General features: G+C 40.5%; 1 protein-coding gene across 4 annotated transcripts in view; it reads right to left on the bottom strand.

Moving 5' to 3' along the window:
• The window catches only part of SEMA4D (semaphorin 4D), a 397,671-nt gene that overhangs the window by 288,406 nt on the left and 86,560 nt on the right, over nt 1–22,705 (bottom strand). The gene's annotated exons all lie outside the window — the stretch shown is intronic.

The raw sequence follows: 22,705 nt of genomic DNA, 5'->3' as shown, positions 1-22,705 counted from the left end.
TATAAATGTATAGTTAGTCCAATCTAAAAAGTATCATTGCTCTCGTTATTGAGATATATATTCCTTCCTTCCGTATCTTTGGAGTTAAATCCGGTGATTGTATCATAAGAACCGGATCACATATGCAATTATAATTTTGCTATTAAGCCAATAAAGTTAGTGCTCTTAATTTCCTTTTCTATCTTCTACAAAGATTAATAAAAAATCCTCTTCTTTTCGGTCATTCTTGCTTTTCTATTTTTCTATTATTACTTAAAGGGACAGTCAAGTAAAAAAAAAAAAAAAAAAAACTTTCATGATTTAAATAGGGCATGTCATTTTAAACAACTTTCCAATTTACTTTTATTACCAATTTTGCTTTGTCCTCTTGGTATTCTTAGTTGAAAGCTAAATCTAGGAGGTATATATACAAATTTCTCAGATCTTGAAGGCCACCTCTAATCTGAATGCATTTTGACCGTTTTTCACCAGTAGAGGGCGTTAGTTCATGTGTTTCATATAGATAACATTGAGCTCAGGCACGTGAAGCTCCTAAGAGCAAGCACTGATTGGCTAAAAATGCAAGTCTGTCAACAGAAATGAAATAAGGGGGCAGTTTGCAGAGCCATGGATACAAGGTAATCACAGAGGTAAAAAGTATATTATTATAACAGTGTTGGTTATGCAAAATTGGGGAATGGGTAATAAAGGCATTATCTACCTTTTTAAACAACAAAATTCTGGTGTTTACGGTCTCTTTAAGGCAGCACTGTATAGGGGGGCGACATATAACAACGATATTGACTCTTAAAAAAATATTTAAAAAAAATATATATTTTCCTATCATTTTTATAAATAAATGCAGAGTATAATGGAATGAGCTTAATATGTGTCAAAGAGAAGTGGAAATATAAGTATTTATCACTTTAAATGAGCTAAATATGGAATAACAGAAGGAGCCAATCAAAATCAAGAGAGGGACTTTTAAAAATGGAGCCAAGACACCAATCTGAATCTTGAGAAAGCCCTGAAGGGGGTGAAACGTGTGGATTCGTAACAAGGAGCTTGGCTAATTGTGTCAGTGAGCTACTGAAAAAGATCTATAACATCAAAGAATCAGATACAGCCGAAAGGTGAACAAAGGTCATATCTGTGTACATTGTACTAAAAAGTGCAGAGTTTTGAAAGACCTGGTTAGAGAAAGCTGCAAAATACTAAAGAAAGGAGCCATAGTACTTGCGCAAGTACCTGACGAAAACTGGGAGTGAGCGACGTCACACCAGCCGGCAACAGAGGGAGTCTAAGCTCTGAAAATGACCAAAGGTTCTGAAAAGATTGCCAGACCGATCAGAGGTAAGATCCACCTAAGATACTAACTGTGGAGGATTGCAGTTCCAAATGTGAGATTTAAAAACCTCCTACTACAATAGATACAATCGCTAAAGGAGTGCTTTTGCAAACACACAGTTGCGGAGATTATTTTGAGTATAAAACTCATTGATAAAGACATTGGAAATAACTCAACACCAATTTTAAAAGCCCAGAGAGACTTAAAGGGCCACTGTAAGTAAATATTTTCTATGCCTGTTACTAACTAACTACCCCAAATACACTTTTTATCAATAGCATTTCATTAACATATCTCTACCGTATATCAGAAATCTTGTCTGCAAATTTAATTGTTTTCCAAACCCACTCCGTGGGTATCCTTTGCTCTGTACCAATCCGTTTACAATACCTAGGTTTCAAAATGGCGCTTTAAACACAAAGTTATTGGTTTAGTATTTTGAACACACAGTGCTGAAAATAGTGGGCAGGATAACGTGACATCATCGGTGAATAAAATATATAACTTTTAGAATGTTATGAAACTTTGTTTTGGAGAAAATATAGGTCAGTAGGTTTTAATTAATGTTTATTAACTTTAATATGTTAGTTATTTAGCTTAAAAATTATAACAGAAAGTAATCCTTTAATAAAAGGATCCCCTGATAAAGTTTGGAAACTGACTTTTTTCCTCAACTACTTGGTTTTAATATAATACTTTTAATACAATTTTTCATTGTTATGCATTTGTTTGCCACATTTTACAATTTGAAAGAATCGTATCAGGTTTAACAAATGTATCAATTATATAACTATCTAAAAGAAACAATTAAAAGTTTTTAATATGTTTTGTAAATATCTGTATAACATTTTATAATCACGATCTTTGCAACTTTGAGTTTTATAAGGATAAGAATATGTTAAATAGTCATTTTTGCACTATTCAAGTTTTTTTTATAAAAAGGAGGTTACACTTTTCTAAGAATTATTCTGCAATTAATTACAACCACTATAGAAACACCTTAGACCTCTAAGGTGCACGGTTTAAAAGAGAATTTTAAATTAAACGAAGATCACGTTATACACAGTATCACTAAGAAAGGTTTCCTGGTTGCTATATCATTTAAAATGTAATCGTAAGATTGTTTATTTAATATATAAAGATACGGATTATTGACACATTATTGAGTCAGAGTGGGATACATAAAACGCTTTAAGTGCCCTCTATTGAAACATCGTAATTACAGCGACATAACATGTCTCCCTTACTTCGGGTTCTTTACCTTAACACAACAGTGCCAGTTGGAATATTTTTATGGAAAATGGTGAAGGGGAGTTTAAAATGTAAAATTCGTTAAAGGAATTTAAGGTGTTTTAATGGATTGTTCAAGTTGCTACACTTGGCAGATATGCTAAATATCTATTATAGTTTGTAAACTCTTTTATATATACAGTTTTTCCATGCATACAAAAAGAGCACATTTAAACAGGTTCAAATATTTTGTCTTGCTAGTTTAAGCATTGAAGTGTTAACAGGCTTCACAAAGTAGTTGGAAAATCCAGTAAACATATAAGCAAACTAGAAAGTGAGAAATTCCTACTGGTCTCAACAGCCTATGTGGAGCCAAATCCACATGAAAAGGAGAGAGTCTTTAGACTGAATCCTTGCTTTGATCACAAATCACTTAGCCATAACAACTGCTGCATACACATAATATCCAACTAATACACTTATCTTACAGAAAATACATCTACACTACTGGTCCCCTTAGTTTACCTATTGTTACTCTCTGAACAAGGGGAAAGTTCATGTGTCATCATAACAGGATAATGGCCCTGCTTAGAAACAAAAGCCCTGTCAATCCATCATTATGCACAATCATTGCCTTCCACCCACAGAGGTTCAGGCACTCTTATTTTTGGAGCTATATTAAAATATTAAGAATTAAAAAGAAAATAGCAATAAAGCTACAGCTTACTATGTTCAATAGTTTGCATATTTTATATATGACAGATCCAAAATTTACTTTATAGAAAAGGAAAAAAACAACAACAAAAAACCTAAGTAACTTTCCACAGCAAAACAGACATATGGTCAGCTACAAAAAGATAGTAATTAAACTTTTAAAAAAGAAACCTGAAAGGGACACTGTACGGTTATTTTTTTTAACCTTTATTTTGTCATTTGAGCTGATTTTGCTTGATGAAATTGCCACTTATAATTAAAATATGAATGTTTGTATTCTCTGGTAACTGCATAAATCAACGTCCCAGTGGTGTGTAGTAAAGTAAGATATTTTTGAATCAAAATAGCTGTTACTCATTGAACTCAGTCTTTAAAAAAAAAAAAAAAAAAAAAAAAAGTACAGTAAAGTAAAAATTTAACTTTCCTGGTTCGGAAATAGTATGCAACTTTCCAGTCTACTTCTATTGTATAATTTGCTACATTCTCTTGGTATCCATTGTTTAAAAACATAATTTATGCTTGTGTCATGATACAATCATGTGGAATAGTTGATACCTGGATTGGCTACCCAGCAGAGGTGGTATTGTGGTCCCAGTATTGCAGGGTTAGTGTGAACTGCTTTTTCTTTGTGTGATATCTGTGTTCAGGAATACTGTGATTTAAGACCCCCCCCCTTCCAACTCTTGGAGACTGATACTGTGAGCCAAGGCTGGCTATGTGTGGCTAACTTGTCAAATTAAAACAAGGGCAGTGTTCTTGACAAGACAAAGAAAAGGGGAGTTTTAAAACTTAAAGGGCCAGTGTAGTCACCTGACAAATTTTGATAGGCAGATAGTTAAAGCAAAAGACATATATACCAATATTTTTTAAAAAGTACGTTTGTAAAAATATACTTTTACATTTGCCGCTCCTGTGTAGCTTTACAACAATGCTGGCACTCCTTAAGGAAAGGGCTGAGCTACAAGAGAAGTTAGCACGCCCCTCCTCCAATCAAATTCTTTTTTTTATATTTCTTTATTTATGTTCCAAAAGTATAGATACACAACATCTCATTTAAAGGGCCATGAAACCCACATTTTTTCTTTCATGACTTAGAAAGAGAATGCAATTTTAAACATCTTTCTAATTTACTTATATTATCTAATTTGTTTTATTCTCTTGATATTCTTTGCTGAAAAGCATATCTAGATATGCTCAGTAGCTGCTGATTGGTTGCTGCACATAGAAGCCTCGTGTGATTGGCTCACCATGTGCACTGCTTTTTCTTCAACTAAGGATATCTAAAAAATGAAGCAAAATAAATAATAGAAGTAAATTGTTATGTTGTTTAAATTTGTATTCTCTATCTGAATCATGAAAGAAAGATTTTGGGTTTAGTGGCCCTTTAAGCTTGCATTACACCTCGCAGGGTGTTTTGCTAATTCCGTTCACAAATCAAAAATCACAAGCCATATTCATACTCAAAACATAAGTACATTTCAGCCTTCTTTGGTCATTGCTTAAAGGGAAACTGAACCCAAATTTTTTCTTTTGTGATTCAGATAGAACATGAAATTTTAAGCAACTTTCTAATTTACTCCTATTATCAAATTGTATTCATTCTTTTGGTATCTTTATTTGAAATGCAAGAATGTAAGTTTAGATGCCGGCCCATTTTTGGTGAACAACCTGGGTTGTTCTAGCTGATTGGTGGGTAAATTCATCCACCAATAAAAAATTGATGTCCAGAGTTCTGAGCCAAAAAAAAAGCTTAGATGGATTCTTTTTCAAATAAATATAGCAAGAGAACGAACAAAAATTGATAATAGGAGTAAATTGGAAAGTTGCTTAAAATTGCATGCACTATCTGAATAACAAAAGAAAAAAAACTGGGTTCAGTGTCCCTTTAATGCTCTACGAACATCACGTAATTCCTTATTATACTTTTGGTATATTTGACCTTAAACTAAAATACCAACACAAAAACAAATGGGGAGAGAGAAGGGCGAAAAAAAAAGCACTAGTCTCTAGGGAATTTGTTTCACTCCATTACCGTTTCAGAAATACCGAGTCCTTAAAGGACCAGTCAACACATTAGATTTGTATAATCAAAAAATGCAAGATAACAAGACAATGCAATAGCACTTAGTCTGAACTTCAAATGAGTAGTAGATTTTTTTTATAACAAATTTCAAAGTTATGTATGTTTCCACTCCCCTTGTACCATGTGATAGCAATCAGCCAATCACAAATGCATATACGTATAGTCTGAATTCTTGCACATGCTCAGTAGGATCTGGTGGCTCAAAAATTGTAAATATAAAAGACTGTGCACATTTTTTTTTAATGGAAGTAAATTGGAAAGTTGCTTAAAATTACATGCTGTATCTGAATCATGAAAATTTAATTTAACCTGAGTGTCCCTTTAAAGGGGGAGATCACTTGTATCTGCGTTGCTCTTGGATACGAGATGATCAAACTTTTCCATTTATTAAAAAAGTGTTTAATTTTACTTTCATTATCAACAGTTATTTCGAATTTCTCGAAAATTAATTGGTTGTTTATTTTCTGTGTAAGCTGAGCTAGCGTAGGTACTTTTTTAGATTTCCAGTATTTTAATATTAAAGTCCGTCCATTAAGTATAACCGCATTTACAAACTTCTATTTGTTTTTGTTTTTTAATTTCTCCATCAAAAAAAAAAAAAAAAAGGACATGAATATCCTGCAGTATTTTATTCATCCAGAATTCAATTTTGTTCCAACATTTTTTTTTATTTTGGGGCACACGTGAGCTCTCAAATATATTGCTATAGGCTATAACAACTTGATAAATGTGCAGCACATTGCTAGAAACGGACGTTACCGATGTGAATTACTATGTGCTGGGCTGAAGTGGACAAAATTTCGGCCCTTAGTAGTCCAGGGCACAGGGCTGATACCGGGAGAGCAGAGGGAGTGGAGGTTGCTACCTCAGTAGAGGCTGAGTTCCCAAGGTCTAGGCTAGGTAGGTTGCAGAGGCTGATTGAGAAGTGAGAGATAACTGATGTAAGTGCAGGGACCGCAAGACATCTGCTGTTTCCAGCTCCTATAAAGCCCCTCCGCTGCTAAATACTATGCTGGGCAGAACTCCGCTTACAAAATCAATAATCTAACTATTGGGGTATGCCTGCAGCAGCACTGTGCTCCGCCGCATCTATGAAAGAAGCGTACCGCAGGCAGCATTCTTTGCCCAGTGGCAGGCTTCTTTCATAGAGTGCTGCTGCAGGAATACTAATAGTAGATAACTAATAGTAAATTGCCTTCACATACAGTAGTAGATTACTAATGTGAAGGCAGAGTTAGCTTCTGGTTGTCCTCACTCTGATGCACTAGGATGCAGGAGAAAAGTAATCACTGCTGAACACGGACGCGCATTTACTGAGCGCTGGTCCGTGTTCACTCTAGCAGTAAAGTCATAGTGGGGGCTGGCACAGCCGTAATGCACTGTGAGCGGCTGTATGGCCAGAAAATACTATTTGAGGTATGAGCAACACAATCTAAAAAGGAAATTTATGCTTACCTGATAAATTTGTTTCTTTTACGATATGACGAGTCCACGGATTTCATCCTTACTTATGGGATATCGCCTCCTGGTCAGCAGGAGGCGGCAAAAAGCACCACAGCAGAGCTGTATATATAGCTCCTCCCTTCCCTCCCACTCCAGTCATTCGACCGAAGTTAGGAAGAGAAAGGAAAAGCCAAGGTGCAGAGGTGACTAAAGACTGGAACCTAAATAGAAGGCACCACTGCTTGAAGAACCTTTTCTCCCAAAAACAGCCTCGGACGAGGCAAAAGTATCAAATTTGTAAAGCTTGGAAAAAGTGTGAAGAGACTAACAGATTTGCAAGGCTGCAACTTGGTCAACAGAAGTATCATTTTTAAATGCCCATGAGGAAGCCACAGCCCTAGTAGAATGAGCCGTAATTCTTTCAGGAGGCTGATGTCCAGCAGTCTTATATTCAAAACGGATGATACTTTTCAGCCAAAAAAACAACAAACAATGAAGATGATTGACGAAATTCTTTAGTCGTCTGCCAGTAAAACATCAGGGCACGGACCACGTCCAAGTTATGTAACAGACGCTCCTTCTTAGAAGAAGGATTGGGACACAATGAAGGAACATTAATTTCCCGATTAATATTTTTGTTGGAAACAACCTTAGGAAGAAAACCAGGTTTGGTACATAACACTACCTTATCGGAATGAAAAATAAGGTAAGGAGAATCACATTGTAGAGCCGAAAGCTCAGAAACTCTGCGAGCAGAATAGCAACCAAAAATAAAACTTTCCAATATAACAACTTAATATCTATGGAATGCATAGGTTCAAATGGAACCCCTTGAAGAACCTTAAGAACTAAATTCAAACTCCAAGGAGGAGCAATAGGTCTAAACACAGGCCTGATCCTAGTCCGAGCCTGACAAAAAGATTGAACATCAGGAATATCTGCCAGACGTTTGTGTAGCAAAATAGATAAAGCAGAAATCTGTCCCTTTAAGGAACTTGCTGATAACCCCTTCTCCAATCCTTCTTTGAGAAAGGAAAAAATCCTAGGAATCCTAATCTTACTCCATGAGTAACCCTTGGATTCGCACCAATAAAGATATTTACGCCATATCGTATGGTAAATCTTTCTAGTAACAGGCTTACGTGTCTGAATCAAGGTATCAATGACCGAATCAGAGAACCCTCGCTTAGATAAAATCAAGCGTTCAATCTCCAAGCAGTCAGCTGTAGAGAAATTAGATTGAGATGATGGAAAGGTCTCTGAATGAGAAGGTCCTGCCTCAATGGAAGCTTCCACTGTGGCAGAGAGGACATGTCCACCAGATCGGCATACCATGTCCTGCGAGGCCACGCAGGAGCGATGAGAATCACGGAAGCCCTCTCCTGTTTGATCCGAGCAATCACCCGTGGAAGGAGAGCAAACGGTGGAAACACATAAGCTAGGTTGAACGACCAAGGCACTGCCAAGGCATCTATCAGTTCGGCCTGAGGATCCCTGGACCTGGATCCGTATCTCGGGAGCTTGGCATTCTGACGAGATGCCATAAGATCAAGCTCCGGCCTGCCCCATCTGAGAATCAGGGTGGCAAAGACCTCCAGATGGAGTTCCCATTCCCCCGGATGAAACGTCTGTCTGCTCAAAAAATCCGCTTCCCAGTTGTCTACTCCTGGGATGTAGATTGCTGACAGATAACAAGAGTGAGCCTCCGCCCACCGAATTATCTTGGATACTTCTGTCATCGCTAAGGAACTCCTTGTTCCTCCCTGATGATTGATGTAAGCCACAGTTGTGATGTTGTCGACTGAAATCGGATAAATTTGGCCGAAGCCAACTGAGGCCAAGCCTGAAGTGCATTGAATATTGCTCTCAACTCCAGAATATTGATGGGAAGTAGAGACTCCGACTGAGTCCACAAACCCTGAGCCTTCAGGGAATTCAAGACTGCACCCCATCCTAGTAGGCTGGTGTCCGTTGTCACTATCACCCATGAGGGTCTGTGGAAGCAGGTCCCTTGGGACAGATGGTCCGTCGACAACCACCAAAGAAGAGAGTCCTTTGTCTCCTGATCCAGATCTATCTGAGGAGACAAATTTGCATAATCTCCATTCCACTGTCCGAGCATGCTCAGTTGTAGAGGTCCGAGATGAAAACGAGCAAACGGAATGATGCCCATTGCCGCCACCATTAATCCAATTACCTCCATGCACCGAGCCACGGATGGCCGAGGATTGGACTGAAGGGATCAGTATTTATTCAGAATCTTAAATTTTCTGACTCCCGTCAAAAAGATTTTCATGGATATAGAGTCTATCAGAGTTCCTAAGAAAGGAACCCTTGTCTGTGGAATTAGTGAACTCTTTTCTAGATTAACCTTCCGCCCGTGAGTCCTTAGAAAGGATAGAACAATGTCGGTATGAGACTTTGTCAGCTCGTAAGACGTCTGGATCAGAATATCGTCCAGATAAGGCGCCACTGCAATGCCCCGCGGCCTGAGAACCTCCAGCAGAGACCCTAGAACCTTCGTGAAGATTCTGGGTGCCGTGGCCAGCCCGAAAGGAAGGGCCACGAACTGAAAATGTTTGTCCAGAAAGGCAAACCTCAGGAACTTGTGATGATCTCTGTGGATAGGAATATGAAGATATGCATCCTTTAAGTCCACGGTAGTTATATATTGACCCTCCTGGATCAATGGAAGAATTGTCCGAATAGTCTCCATCTTGAAGGATGGAACTCTGAGAAACTTGTTTAGACTCTTGAGATCTAAAATGGGTCGGAATGTTCCCTCTTTTTTGGGAACCACAAAGAGATTTGAGTAAAACCCCTGCCCCTGTTTTGGAACGGGACAAATTACTCCCATAGTGGAGAGGTCTTTTACACAATGTAACGACGCCTCTCTTTATCTGGTCTACAGACAAACGTGAAAGAAGAAACCTTCCCCTTGGGAAGGAATTTTTGAACTCCAACTGATACCTTTGAGACACGATTTCTAATGTCCAGGGATCCTGAACGTCTCTTATCCAAGCCTGGACAAAGAGAGAATGTCTGCCCCCTACTAGATCCGGTCCCGGATCGGGGACCACCCCTTCATGCTGTCTTGGGAGCAGCAGCGGGCTTCTTGGGTTGTTTACCCTTGTTCCAAGCCTGGTTGGGTCTCCAGGTGAGCTTGGCTTGAGAATAATTCCCTTCCTGTTTAGCGGAAGAGGAATGGGGGACTCCTTTGAAATTACTCTGTCGTCCCCTTTGTTTAGATGTCTTGTCTTGAGGGAGGAGATGACCCTTACCTCCCGTAATATCAGAAATGATTTCTTTCAAATCAGGCCCGAATAGGGTCTTTCCCTTGAAAGGAATAGCCAAAAGCTTGGATTTAGAGGACACATCCGCAGACCAAGATTTTAACCATAAATGCTCTTCGTGCTAAGATGGAGAAACCCGAACTCTTAGCTGCTAATTTGGTGATCTGAAAGGAAGCATCCGTAATAAAAGAATAAGCCAGCTTAAGCGCCTTAATTCTGTCCTGTATTTCCTCTAAAGAGGTCTCAGTTCTAAGAGACTCTTCTAGAGCATCAAACCAAAAAGCAGCCACAGTCGTGACTGTTACAATGCAGGCCGCTGGTTGAAATAAAAACCCCTGATGAATATAGAGTTTGTTGAGAAGACCCTCCAACTTCTTATCCATGGGGTCTTTGAAAGCACAACTGTCCTTGATAGGAATAGTCGTACGCTTCGCCAGGGTAGAAATAGCTCCTTCCACCTTAGGGACCGTCTGCCAAGAGTCCCGCACAGTGTCAGCTATAGGGTGCATTTTCTTAAAAATAGGGGAAGGGGAGAACGGGATACCCGGTCTTTCCCATTCCCTTGCAATAATTTCCGAAATTCTCGTAGGAACCGGAAAAACATAGGAATAAGAAAGGACCTCTAAGTATTTGTCCATCTTACTCAATTTCTCTGGTGGGACCACAAAAGTCACAGTCATCCAGAGTCACCAAAACGTCTTGCAGCAAAAGACAGAGGTGTTCAAGTTTAAATCTAAAGGACATGACGTCCGAATCTGTCGGGGGCAATGCACTTCCTGAGTCAGACAGTTCCCCCTCAGACATGGCCTCCCTACCCCCCAATTCAGAGCCCTGGGAAGGTATATCGGAGATAGCCATTAAAGCATCAGAAGTCGCAGGGACCACATGGGCTTCTGTCCAGCTACGTTTGCCTTGTAACACTGGCAACTTAGATAAAACTTCTGTAAGAGTGGATGACATAGCTGCAGCCATATCCTGCTGAGTGAATGAAGTGGACACAGTTGAAGAACACAGCGTCGCTTGGGCGGGCGTTAAAGGTTGTGACGCTTGGGGAGAAAGTTGCGGCATACCCTGAGTCTCATCAGTCTGAGAAGCATCCTTAGATATACTTGCATTAAAGAAAATGTGTTCTTTAAATTGTAAAGCCCTCTCAGTACATGAGGGACAAAAAGGAATAGGAGGTTCCACATTGGCATTCAAACACATAGAACATGTACTTTCCAGAAGTTCAGCCATGACAAACAAACCAGCAATAGCAATATTGGTCGTTTTTACTGAAATTACAAATAAATATAAAAAGAAAACACTTTAGGAAAAGCTGCTGAAAAACGGGTTTACCGTCTCTTTAAAAATTAAAGCCGTATGTGCGTTTGCTGCTTTGCAATAAACCTGCAGTAATTTGGAAGCACTCTAACACTTAATGCATATCAATTTAGGACTAAATTAACCCCTTGCACCTCGCGACAGCTCTGCTGTGGCGCCTACCTGTCCCAATCGAACACTGAATAGTCGTGAACGGCGCTCCTAAGGCCGCTTGTGATAATTGTAAACACAAGCGACTTAGGCCACACCGGAGACCAGATACATGCTGCTCAAAGACAGGATCCGGATAGAAAATGTGCATCTGAGCGCACGAAACTCTAAGCCCCGCCCATCGTGGGCGCAACTAAATTCCCCGGCTACAGTAAGAACCGCATGGGAAATAAACAGGTCGGTATCTTATAAAAAGTACCTCAAACCATCAATGTGCCCCCTCACAATAAAAACACTATTCTATTAGCCAAAGATAAATATAGAACACTTTGCTGCTCATGCCACAATAGTTTTAATTTAAAATGTTGTATTTTGCCCGGAATCAACTTCACCCAGCAGTGATTCAAACTTTCTCCCAGCTGATGAGTAGCAACAACTACGAAACAGTCTGTCCTGGGATAGTTATGAATCACTGCACTAACCCTAGCTAAGTTTATAAGCTGTGTGAAAAGCGATACTTTGGCGTTAAGGGAATCTGCTGAAAAGCAGACTTGAAGTAAAAAAGTGTGTCATTGTGAACCTAATTTGCATATCTTACCCAGTATCCTTTGCTGCATTGGAAACAATGTATTCCAGAGGTTTTCTGTGGGAAAAACAAGCCTTCCGGCGTGTCTAGATTTGTTAATGAACTACACAATGAGTTATTTTCTCTATTTTAAAGGAATTTAGTATTAAGTTAGATATTGTGTTTGTATTATTTTTATGTACTATTTCATGTTAACCCTTTGAGTGCTAAGCTGATTTGAGTGTATATGGTGAGTCTTGTGGGTCTGTTGCCGTCGTTAGCACCTGACAGACAATTTGCGACGGCTCAGAGCCATCGTTGGCACTCAAAGGGTTAAAGAATTGTAACATTGCACCTGTATGTTATTTTAAATGTCTTTATAATTTGGCACTGTGTAACCTGTATTGGTATTTTTGTTATTAAACACATAGAAAATATAAATCTGTCTTTGGGCTCTAATATCTGAATTTACACTCTGTTGAGACAAGGTTAAAAAGGCACGTTACCTAATTGTTAATTTTGCGTGAGTTATTATTGGGGTTCCAAGACACCCCCATTTTATTTAGAAGTTTTGGTGATGGTAGCGAGTTTTAATTGGGGTGGTGTGGACAGGATTTGGGGGTTAATTTGGTGTCCCTTTAAAAAGTCCTTTGTAGAGTTTACAAGGTTTTAGGGAACAAGTGGGTTAGTGCTATTAACCCATTAGTGTCCACACACCACTCCCTATTGTACCGTTAAAAGGCTTAATTCATCACAGCTTGCCTAATTCATTCATTTCTGGCGAGAGTGCACAATCAATTACCTTTCCTGACCACTAGGAGGAGACAAAGATTCCCAAAACCCAAGAGCTCTATAAAACCCCTCCCACCTTACCAGAAACTAGTCTGACATTTAGCCAAGCAAAAAATGTAGGAAAATGAAGAACCCCAAGCATTTGCTAAAAATAACCATCATCAACAGGCCAGGGTCTCATGGACTCACCACCACCATGAAAGAAAATAATTTATCAGGTAAGCATAAATTATGTTTTAATTTTTTTTTGGGGGGGTGGGGGGTAATGTGCACTTAAAATATCCTATAGGCAAAAAATATTAGGCTGATACTATTGCTTGAAGGACTTTCCTACCAAAGGCTGCCTCAGAAGAAGCAAAATAGTCAAAACTGCTAGAATTTAGTAAAAGTATGCAAAGATGACCAAGTAGCTGCTTTGCAAATTTAAAATAAAAAAAAGCCTCAGGAAGTAGCCAATGGGCTGTAATCCGTTTCGGTGGAGACTGTCCCACCACCAAGAATCAAAAGCTTCAACCAGGAAGCCAAAGAGACAGCAGAAGCTACCTGCCCTTGTCTGGAACGTTGAAAAAGAGAACAAATAAATTGGAAGTTTGTCTAAAATCCTTAGTAGCATCAACATAATACTTAAAGGCTCTAACATCCAAATTATGAAGAAGCATCTCATGAAGTCTTTGGATTAGAACATAAAGAAAATACAACAATTTTGACTGTTATCTGAAGATACCACCTTAGGTAAAAAGTCAAACATAGTTCTTAAAACTGATGGAAGAGGATTACAAGAAAGAGCAGATGATTCAGATACCCTTGTAGCAGAAGATAGTCAAAAGAAACAAAAAAATGTTCCAAGAAAGTAGCCGAATATCTACTTTACGCATAGGCTCAAATGGAGGAGCCTGCAATAACCCCAAATTAAGATTCCAGGGAGGAGAAATTGGCTTGATCACAGGTTAAATCCATGCAAAGCCTAAAGAAAACCATGAATGTCAGGAAAATTAATAATGTTCCTATGAATCAAAACTGAAAGAGCAGAAATCTGCCCTTTCAAAGAACTGGCAGATAGGCCCTTATCCAAACCATTGTGTTAGAACTGCAAAAAAAAAACAAAAAAAAACACAACCCAGTATGTTGAAAACGTTTTCCTTAACAGGTTTTCCAACTTTTTATCCATGGGCTCCTTGAAAGACGAGCTATCCTCTAGAGCAATAGTCGTACGCTTAGCAAGCGTGCCGATAGCTCCATCAACCTTGGAAATGGTTCCCCATAGCTCAAGCTGGGCCTCCGGAATGGGGAAAAAGCTTCTTAAAATTAGGAGAAAAGGATGAACCTAATCGCTCCCATTCATTCTTTATAATATTTGCCATCTTTACAGGAACCGGGAAGGTCTGGGGAACCACCCTGTCCAGCTTAGGAATGGAAGGTTCCTCTGGAAGCTTCTGCTCCGGAACCTCCATAGTAGCAAGCACTTGCTTCAGCAAAAAAGCGCAAATTGTCCATTTTAAACTTAGACAGGCTCCTCTGCCGAAGGTTTGGATGACACTGACTCCGAACCAGAAGGAACCCCCTCCGAAGCGTCGGAGTGGGCCTCATCGCCGTACCACTCTGCAGGAAATTCCAACATAGATGAATCCCGAGTTGGGCCGCTATGGAAAGCTCTACGCTTGCTCTTAGCAGAACGCGGTAAAGCATGGATCACTTTTTAGACTGCCGTCTGAAGTTGGTCCCTTTAATTAGCATTTCAATACCTAACTATTAGACTATGTGTACAAAAAAAGATAAAGATGACCAAGTCTGCCGTTTCTGCAGGGCCAGCCCATTTAAATGTACATATACTTAACCTCTTAAAGGCCAACATAGCCTGTATTTCGCACTGTCGTTAAGGGGTTTAACTAGTTTAGCTTTGCATGCAGTGGTGAGGCTGAGCTAGTATTGTATGCCTCACTTCCGGAGCTATAACGGAGGCACATAAGGGGGTATTGTGAATAACCGCCTGAAGTACAGGGTAGGATGGAGGTCGCTAAGAGGTAAAGTACAATAAATGATTGTTTTAATGAGCAAAAACAGCATACTTTAAACATAAGCATTAAAGGGACAGTTCACCCAAAAACTTTCTCCCCTTTAAATTATTCCCAATGATCCTTTTTACCTGCTAGAGTGTATTAAATTGGTTGCAAGTGCCTCCTTTACTCCTATTTCAGCATTTGAAATAGCTGATTTAGCTTGTGGTTTCCCAACCTATACTGAAAGTTTTGATACTGGCGTATATGCTATTGACAAGCCTAAGTAAACACAGCCAGCAGAAGAGATTACACCCTCAGTGGGGGCATGATAGTTAAGTAATAAAATGATAATTTTCCATTGTTCTCTCTATGTATTGAGCTTTGGTGTTCCAGACAAATATAAGATAAGGAAGCAAGTCTGTTTACATAAAAGTGATAACATAATGAGATCTGATATTACCTGAAGCTCAACCCATTGTAATAGGCTGGGGTTTCAAAGCACAAAACCAGCTACTTCAGATACACAAATAAACCCAAAAATGCAATTTCTCAAATATTTTATACTCTGCAGTTGGTATAACAAGTCATTTAAAATACATTTATGGAAAAACAATTTTACAGTGTACTGTCCCTTTAAATAATTATTTCCAATACTTTTAACAATCTGCAGTATGTAAATTTTATAACCGACTAATTTTAAAGTGCCGTGTTCCTTTAAAGATACATTCTAAAGCAAAAATGGCATGCTCTAATGTGTGTGCAATTTCTGTCCACTGCCCCCATCTGTGTGTTTAACCCTCACAAGGGGGATTCAATACGCAGGTATTCCTACTCAAGAATCAAAAGCATTGCAGCACCTGAACAGGGACTTTAGCAATGTGTTTGTCCCCTAATTATCTATGGTCAGTAATGCAAAAAATGACTTTCACAATTCATATAAATTGTGCAATTTTAAAAGATTTTACTTCTATTATCATATATACTTTGCTCACTTGGGATCCTTTGTTGAAAAAACATAATTTATGCTTACCTGATAAATGTATTTCTCTTGTAGTGTATCCAGTCCACGGATCATCCATTACTTATGGGATATTCTCCTTCCCAACAGGAAGTTGCAAGAGGATCACCCACAGCAGAGCTGCTATATAGCTCCTCCCCTCACTGCCATATCCAGTCATTCGACCGAAACAAGATGAGAAAGGAGAAACCATAGGGTGCCGTGGTCACTGTAGTTTAATTAAAATTTAGACCTGCCTTAAAAAGGACAGGGCGGGCCGTGGACTGGATACACTACAAGAGAAATAAATTTATCAGGTAAGCATAAATTATGTTCTCTTTTTAAGTGTATCCAGTCCACGGATCATCCATTACTTATGGGATACCAATACCAAAGCTAAAGTACACGGATGATGGGAGGGACAAGGCAGGATTAAACGGAAGGAACCACTGCCTGAAGAACCTTTCTCCCAAAAACAGCCTCCGAAGAAGCAAAAAGTATCAAATTTGTAAAATTTTGAAAAGGCGTGAAGCGAAGACCAAGTCGCAGCCTTGCAAATCTGTTCAACAGAGGCCTCATTTTTAAAGGCCCAGGTGGAAGCCACAGCTCTAGTAGAATGAGCTGTAATCCTTTCAGGGGGCTGCTGTCCAGCAGTCTCATAGGCTAAGCGAATTATGCTCCGAAGCCAAAAGGAAAGAGGTTGCCGAAGCTTTTTGACCTCTCCTCTGTCCAGAGTAAACGACAAACAGGGAAGATGTTTGGCGAAAATCTTTAGTAGCTTGTAAGTAAAACTTCAAGGCACGGACTACGTCCAGATTATGTAAGAGACGTTCCTTCTTCAAAGAAGGATTAGGACACAATGATGGAACAACAATCTCTTGATTGATATTCTTGCTAGAAACCACCTTAGGTAAAAACCCAGGTTTGGTACGCAGAACTACCTCATCTGCATGAAAAATCAGATAAGGAGAATCACATTGTAAGGCAGATAGCTCAGAGACTCTTCGAGCCGAGGAAATAGCCATCAAAAACAGAACTTTCCAAGATAAAAGTTTAATATCAATGGAATGAAGGGGTTCAAACGGAACTCCTTGAAGAACTTTAAGAACCAAGTTTAAGCTCCACGGGGGAGCAACAGTTTTAAACACAGGCTTAATTCTAACCAAAGCCTGGACGTCTGGAACCTCTGCCAGACGCTTGTGCAAAAGAATAGACAGAGCAGAAATCTGTCCTTTTAAAGAACTAGCTGATAATCCTTTGTCCAAACCCTCTTGGAGAAAGGACAATATCCTAGGAATCCTAACCTTACTCCATGAGTAACTCTTGGATTCACACCAATAAAGATATTAACCCCATATCTTATGGTAGATTTTCCTGGTGACAGGCTTTCGTGCCTGTATTAAGGTATCAATTACTGACTCGGAGAAGCCACGCCTTGATAGGATCAAGCGTTCAATCTCCATGCAGTCAGTCTCAGAGAAATTAGATTTGGATGATTGAAATGACCTTGTATTAGAAGGTCCTGCCTCAGAGGCAGAGTCCATGGTGGAAAGGATGACATGTCTATTAGGTCTGCATACCAGGTCCTGCGTGGCCACGCAGGCGCTATCAGAATCACCGATGCTCTCTCCTGCTTGATTTTGGCAATCAGTCGAGGGAGCAGAGGAAACGGTGGAAACACATAAGCCAGGTTGAAGAACCAAGGAGCTGCTAGAGCATCTATCAGCGTCGCTCCCGGGTCCCTGGACCTGGATCCGTAACAAGGAAGCTTGGCGTTCTGGCGAGACGCCATGAGATCCAGTTCTGGTTTGCCCCAACGATGGATCAGTTGAGCAAACACCTCCGGATGGAGTTCCCACTCCCCCGGATGAAAAGTCTGACGACTTAGAAAATCCGCCTCCCAGTTCTCTACGCCTGGGATGTGGATCGCTGACAGATGGCAAGAGTGAGACTCTGCCCAGCGAATTATCTTTGAGACTTCTAACATCGCTAGGGAACTCCTGGTTCCCCCTTGATGGTTGATGTAAGTCACAGTCGTGATGTTGTCCGTCTGAAATCTGATGAACCTCAGGGTTGCTAACTGAGGCCAAGCTAGAAGAGCATTGAATATTGTTCTTAACTCCTGAATATTTATTGGGAGGAGTTTCTCCTCCTGAGTCCACGATCCCTGAGCCTTCAGGGAGTTCCAGACTGCGCCCCAACCTAGAAGGCTGGCATCTGTTGCTACAATCGTCCAATCTGGCCTGCGAAAGGTCATACAGATGGACCCGAGATAGCCACCAGAGAAGAGAATCTCTGGTCTCTTAATCCAGATTTAGTAGAGGGGACAAATCTGAGTAATCCCCATTCCACTGACTTAGCATGCATAATTGAAGCGGTCTGAGATGCAGGCGCGCAAATGGCACTATGTCCATTGCCGCTACCATTAAGCCGATTACTTCCATGCACTGAGCCACTGACGGACGTGGAATGGAATGAAGGACACGGCAAGCATTTAGAAGTTTTGATAACCTGGACTCCGTCAGGTAAATTTTCATCTCTACAGAATCTATAAGAGTCCCTAGGAAGGTGACTCTTGTGAGTGGGGATAGAGAACTCTTTTCCACGTTCACTTTCCACCCATGCGACCTCAGAAATGCCAGAACTATCTCTGTATGAGACTTGGCAATTTGAAAGCTTGACGCCTGTATCAGGATGTCGTCTCGATACGGAGCCACCGCTATGCCTCGCGGTCTTAGAACCGCCAGAAGTGAGCCCAGAACCTTTGTAAAGATTCTCGGGGCTGTGGCCAACCCGAAGGGAAGAGCTACAAATTGGTAATGCCTGTCTAGAAAGGCAAACCTTAGGAACCGATGATGATCTTTGTGAATCGGTATGTGAAGGTAGGCATCCTTTAAGTCCACTGTGGTCATGTACTGACCCTCTTGGATCATGGGTAGGATGGTCCGAATAGTTTCCCTTTTGAATGATGGAACTCTGAGGAATTTGTTTAAGATCTTTAGATCCAAGATTGGTCTGAAGGTTCCCTCTTTCTTGGGAACCACAAACAGATTTGAATAAAACCCCTGTCCCTGTTCCGTCCGCGGAAACTGGATGGATCACTCCCATTACTAGGAGGTCTTGCACACAGCTTAGGAATGCCTCTTTCTTTATCTGGTTTGCTGATAACCTTGAAAGATGAAATCTCCCTTGTGGAGGAGAAGCTTTGAAGTCCAGAAGATATCCCTGAGATATGATCTCCAACGCCCAGGGATCCTGAACATCTCTTGCCCACGCCTGGGCGAAGAGAGAAAGTCTGCCCCCCACTAGATCCGTTTCCGGATAGGGGGTCGTTCCTTCATGCTGTCTTGGGGGCAGCAGCAGGTTTTCTGGCCTGCTTGCCCTTGTTCCAGGACTGGTTAGGTTTCAAGGCCTGTCTGGAATGAGCAACAGTTCCCTCTTGTTTTGAAGCAGAGGAAGTTGATGCTGCTCCTGCCTTGAAATTTCGAAAGGCACGAAAATTAGACTGTTTGGCCTTTGATTTGGCCCTGTCCTGAGGAAGGGTATGACCCTTGCCTCCAGTAATGTCAGCAATAATTTTCTTCAAGCCAGGCCCGAATAAGGTCTGCCCCTTGAAAGGAATGTTGAGTAACTTAGACTTTGAAGTCACGTCAGCTGACCAGGATTTAAGCCATAGCGCCCTACGCGCCTGGATGGCGAATCCGGAATTCTTAGCCGTTAGTTTAGTCAAATGAACAATGGCATCAGAAACAAATGAGTTAGCTAGCTTAAGCGATCTAAGCTTGTCAATAATTTCCTCCAATGGAGCTGTATGGATGGCCTCTTCCAGGGCCACAAACCAGAATGCCGCCGCAGCAGTGACAGGCGCAATGCATGCAAGGGGCTGCAAAATAAACCTTGTTGAATAAACATTTTCTTAAGGTAACCCTCTAATTTTTTATCCATTGGATCTGAAAAAGCATAACTGTCCTCAACCGGGATAGTGGTAAGCTTTGCTAAAGTAGAAACTGCTCCCTCCACCTTAGGGACCGTCTGCCATAAGTCCCGTGTAGTGGCGTCTATTGGAAACATTTTTCTAAATATAGGAGGTGGGGAAAAGGGCACACCGGGTCTATCCCACTCCTTGCTAATAATTTCTGTAAGCCTTTAAGGTATAGGAAAAAAGTCAGTACACACCGGCACCGCATAGTATCTATCCAGCCTACACAATTTCTCTGGAATTGCAACTGTGTTACAGTCATTCAGAGCAGCCAATACCTCCCCAAGCAATACACAGAGGTTCTCAAGCTTAAATTTAAAATTAGAAATCTCTGAATCAGGTTTCCCCGAGTCAGAGATGTCACCCACAGAATGAAGCTCTCCGTCCTCATGTTCTGCATACTGTGACGCAGTATCAGACATGGCTCTTACAGCATTTGCGCGCTCTGTATCTCTAACCCCAGAGCTATCGCGCTTGCCTCTTAATTCAGGCAATCTAGATAATACCTCTGACAGGGTATTATTCATGATTGCAGCCATGTCCTGCAAGGTAATCGCTATGGGCGTCCCTGATGTAATTGACGCCATATTAGCGTGCGTCCCCTGAGCGGGAGGCAAAGGGTCTGACTTGTGGGGAGAGTTAGTCGGCATAACTTCCCCTTCGACAGAACCCTCTGGTGATAATTCTTTTATAGATAAAGACTGATCTTTACTGTTTAAGGTGAAATCAATACATTTAGTACACATTCTCCTATGGGGCTCCACCATGGCTTTCAAACATAATGAACAAGTAGGTTCCTCTGTATTAGACATGTTTAAACAGACTAGCAATGAGACTAGCAAGCTTGGAAAACACTTAAAACAAGTTTACAAGCAATATAAAAAACGTTACTGCGCCTTTAAGAAACACAAATTTTGTCCAAATTTGAAATAACAGTGAAAAAAGGCAGTTACACTAACGAAATTTTTACAGTGTATGTAACAAGTCAGCAGAGCATTGCACCCACTTGCAAATGGATGATTAACCCCTTAATAACAAAAACAGAATAATAAATGACAAAAACGTTTTTTAAACACAGTCACAACAACTGCCACAGTCTACTGTGATTGTTACCCTCCTCAAACACGACTTTGAAGCCTTTTGAGCCCTTCAGAGATGTCATGTATCATGCAGAGGGAAGCTGAATGTCTCTGTCAGTATTTTTAGCTGCACAGAAAAGCACTAAAAAAGGCCCCTCCCACTCATATTACAACAGTGGAAAGCCTCCAGGAACTGTTTCTAGGCAAAATTCAAGCCAGCCATGTGGAAAAAACTAGGCCCCAATAAGTTTTATCACCAAACATATATAAAAAACGATTAAACATGCCAGCAAACGTTTTAAAATACACTTTTATAAGAGTATGTATCTCTATTAATAAGCCTGATACCAGTCGCTATCACTGCATTTAAGGCTTTACTTACATTACTTCGGTATCAGCAGCATTTTCTAGCAAATTCCATCTCTAGAAAAATATTTTAACTGCACATACCTTATTGCAGGAAAACCTGCACGCTATTCCCCCTCTGAAGTTACCTCACTCCTCAGAATATGTGAGAACAGCAAAAGGATCTTGGTTACTTCTGCTAAGATCATAGAAAACGCAGGCAGATTCTTCTTCCAAATACTGCCTGAGATAAACAGTACACTCCGGTACCATTTAAAAATAACAAACTTTTGATTGAAGAAATAAACTAAGTCTAAAACACCACAGTCCTCTTACGACCTCCATCTTAGTTGAGAGTTGCAAGAGAATGACTGGATATGGCAGTGAGGGGAGGAGCTATGTAGCAGCTCTGCTGTGGGTGATCCTCTTGCAACTTCCTGTTGGGAAGGAGAATATCCCATAAGTAATGGATGATCCGTGGACTGGATACACTTAACAAGAGAAAAAGCATACCTTGGTAGGCTCAGGAGCAGTAATGCACTACAAGGAGGTAGCGTGTGATTAGTAGATAAACACATATGCCTCTTGTCATTGGCTGATGTGTTCAGATAGGTCCCAGTAGTGCACTGCTTCTCTGGAGCAGACTTAGGGCTAGATTTATCAAGCCCCTATGGCAGCAAGTTCTCACACTTGCTCGCCGTGATTTATCAAGCAGCGGTCACAAGACCGCTGCTTCATTAAGCTGTTCGCCACCTCTAAACTGGCGAAATTCAATCTCCTCGGTCGAGTCCGACCGAGGAGATTGACAGCTCCTGCCCGCGCGTGATTGGCTGTGCGCGAGCAGGGGGCGGGATTGCACGCGAGCACAAAATTGCGCTCGTGTGCAATGCCAAATACCTGCGGGTAACTTCGCCCCGCCACAAGCGAGCTGAGGCGTACAGGGGCGTGTATACGCGCCCCTGTACGCCTCAGCTATAATAAATCTAGCCCTTAATGTGTTTAACCCATTTGCAGGGGTATTATGTTCACATTTTTTGGTCACCTAACACAGCATAAGCTTTTGGAATGTGAATTTATAGTAGTTAACAGCACAATTATGTTAAAAATTAAACCTAGAAAATATGGAAAAATTAAACTAAGAAATTATATGGGGAAAAAAAAGCTTAAAAACCATTTCACAATCATTTTCACTAATTAGCATTTATTTGTCTTACTGCTCCTGAGGATGGGTAGACGTGATTAAACAAGTTAATTATATCTTATAGAATCATAATTGTGTAAACTATTTTTATTTGTCATTATCAGTTTTCATTTAATATTGCAAATAATATAATCTGAAAAAATGAGTTAACGGAGCTCTGCAAATTGCAGACTGCCAATATCACCGT

Source organism: Bombina bombina, chromosome 2 (assembly GCF_027579735.1).
Source record: "Bombina bombina isolate aBomBom1 chromosome 2, aBomBom1.pri, whole genome shotgun sequence".
NCBI classification, from domain to species: domain Eukaryota; kingdom Metazoa; phylum Chordata; class Amphibia; order Anura; family Bombinatoridae; genus Bombina; species Bombina bombina.
The sequence above is the reverse complement of the archived record's forward strand: the minus strand, read 5'-3'. Positions and strand labels throughout refer to the sequence as shown.